At 42.8% G+C, this 3,009-nt stretch overlaps 1 non-coding gene across 1 annotated transcript; it reads right to left on the minus strand.

Annotated features, from left to right (window-relative positions):
• Positions 1-300: 300 nt before the first annotated feature.
• On the minus strand, positions 301-408 carry LOC112714514 (small nucleolar RNA R71). Its single transcript, XR_003159283.1, has one exon. It is a non-coding gene; the product is annotated as a small nucleolar RNA R71 (small nucleolar RNA).
• Between the last annotated feature and the right edge of the window lie 2,601 nt (positions 409-3,009).

A 3,009-nucleotide genomic window follows, 5' to 3' on the forward strand; every position in this document is an offset into this window, starting at 1 on the left:
ATTGGAGCAAACAACTTTGAGCTTAAACCTCAATTAGTTTCTCTAATGCAACATAATTGCAAGTTCCATGGACTTCCATTGGAAGATCCTCATAAGTTTTTAGCTGAATTCTTGCAAATCTGTGACACTGTCAAGACTAAGGGGGTTGACCCTGAGGTCTACAGACTTATGCTATTCCCTTTTGCTGTAAGAGACAGAGCTAGGATATGGTTGGACTCACAACCTAAAAAAAGCCTGAACTCTTGGGAAAAGCTAGTCAATGCCTTCTTGGCAAAGTTCTTTCCACCTCAAAAATTGAGTAAGCTTAGAGTGGAAGTCCAAACCTTTAGACAGAAGGAAGGTGAACCCCTCTATGAAGCTTGGAAAAGATACAAACAATTGATTAGAAAATGTCCTTCTGACATGCTTTCTGAATGGAGCATCATAGGTATCTTCTATGATGGTTTGTCTGAACTGTCCAAGATGTCATTGGATAGCTCTGCTGGAAGATCTCTTCATCTGAAGAAGACGCCTGCAGAAGCTCAAAAACTCATTGAAATGGTTGCAAATAACCAATTCATGTACACTTCTGAAAGGAATCCGGTGAACAATGGGACGAATCAAAAGAAAGGAGTTCTTGAGATTGATACTCTGAATGCCATATTGGCTCAGAACAAAATATTGACTCAGTAAGTCAATATGATTTCTCAAAGTCTGTCTGGAATGCAAGCTGCACCAGGCAGTACTAAGAACGCTTCATCTAAAGAAGAAGCTTATGATCCTGAGAACCCATCAATGGAAGAGGTGAATTACATGGGAGAACCCTATGGAAACACCTATAATCCTTCATGAAGAAATCATCCAAATCTCTCATGGAAGGATCAACAGAGACCTCAACAAGGTTTCAACAACAATAATGGTGGAAGAAACAGGTTTAGCAATGGCAAGCCTTTTCCATCATCCTCTCAGCAACAGACAGAGAATTCTAAGCAGAGCCACTCTAACTTAGTAACCATGGTCTCTGATCTAATCAAAACCACTCAAAGTTTCATGATTGAAACAAGGTCCTCCATTAGAAACTTGGAGGCACAAGTGGGTCAGCTGAGTAAGAAAGTTACTGAACTCCCTCCTAGTACTCTTCCAAGCAATACAGAAGAAAATCCAAAAGGAGAGTGTAAGGCCATCAACATGACCGAGTTTGGAGAGGAGAAAGAGGCAGTGAGCGCCACTGAGGAAGGCCTCAATGGACGTCCACTGGCCTCCAATGAGTTCCCTAATGAGGAACCATGGGAATCTGAGGCTCACACTGAGACCATAGAGATTCCATTGGATTTACTTCTGCCATTCATGAGCTCTGATGAATATTCTTCCTCTGAAGAGGATGAAGATGTCACTGAAGAGCAAGTTGCTAAGTACCTTGGAGCAATCATAAAGCTAAATGACAAGTTATTTGGTAATGAGACTTGGGAGGATGAACCCCCTTTGCTCACCAAAGAACTGAATGACTTGACTAGGTAGAGATTACCTCAAAAGAGACAGGACCCTGGGAAGTTCTCAATCCCTTGTACAGTAGGCACCATGACCTTCGAGAAGGCTCTGTGTGACCTAGGATCAAGCATAAACCTCATACCTCTCTCTGTAATGGAGAAGCTAGGGATCTTTAAGGTACAAGCTGCAAGAATCTCACTAGAGATGGCAGACAACTCAAGAAAACAAGCTTATGGACTTGTAGAGGATGTTCTGGTACAAATTAAAGACCATTACATCCCTGCTGATTTCATAGTCCTAGAGACTGGGAAGTGTATGGATGAATCCATCATCCTTGGCAGGCCCTTCCTAGCCACAGCAAAGGCTGTTATTGATGTTGACAGAAGAGAATTGATTATTCAAGTGAATGAAGAATCCCTTGTGTTTAAGGCTCAAGGATATCCCTCTGTAACCATGGAGAGAAAGCATGAAGAACTTCTCTTAAAACAGAGTCAAACAGAGCCCCCACAGTCAAACTCTAAGTTTGGTGTTGGGAGGCCACAACCAAATTCTAAGTTTGGTGTTGAACCCCCACAGTCAAACTCTAAGTTTGGTGTTGGGAGGTTCCAACATTGCTCTGAGTATCTGTGAGGCTCCATGAGAGCCCACTGTCAAGCTACTGACATTAAAGAAGCGCTTGTTGGGAGGCAACCCAATGTTATATTTATCTATTTTTCATTGTTATTTTATGTTTTCTATAGGTTGATGATCATGGGTAGTCACAAAATCAATTGAAAAAGCAAAAACAGAATAAAAAATAGAAAGAAAAACAACACACCCTGGAGGAAGATTTGCTGGCGTTTAAACGCCAGTGAAGATAGCAAAATGGGCGTTTAACGCCCAGTCTGGCACCATTCTGGGTGTTTAACGCCAGAAAGGGGCACCAGACTGGCGTTTAATGCCAGGAATGGGCAAGAAGTTGGCGTTAAACGCCAAAAATGGGCACCAGCCTGGCATTTAACACCAGGATTGGCAGAAGGAGCATTTTTGCTCGCCACTTGGTGTAGGGATGAATTATCCTTGACACCTCAGGATCTGTGGACCCCACAGGATCCACACCTACCCCACCACTCTCTCTCTTCTTCACCCATTCACCAATCACATCAACACATCTTTCCCAAAAACCCCTCACCTATCAAATCCCACCATTCTCTTCACCACTCACATCCATCCTTCATAAAACCCCACCTACCTCACCATTCAAATTCAAACCACTTTCCCTCCCAAACCCACCCATATTGGCCAAACCCTACCCCTCTCTCCACCCCTATATAAACCCATCCTCACTCCTTCATTTTCACACAACCTACACACTACTTCTCCCCTTGGCCGAAAAATAAAGCCACCTCCATCTCCTCTATTTCTTCTTCTTCTACTCTCTTCTTTCTTCTTTTGCTCGAGAACGAGCAAACCTTCTAAGTTTGGTGTGGTAAAAACATTGCTTTTTGTTTTTCCATAACCATTTATGGCATCTAAGGCCGGAGAAACCTCTAGAAAGAGGAA

This window comes from Arachis hypogaea, chromosome 1 (genome assembly GCF_003086295.3).
Source record: "Arachis hypogaea cultivar Tifrunner chromosome 1, arahy.Tifrunner.gnm2.J5K5, whole genome shotgun sequence".
NCBI lineage: Eukaryota > Viridiplantae > Streptophyta > Magnoliopsida > Fabales > Fabaceae > Arachis > Arachis hypogaea.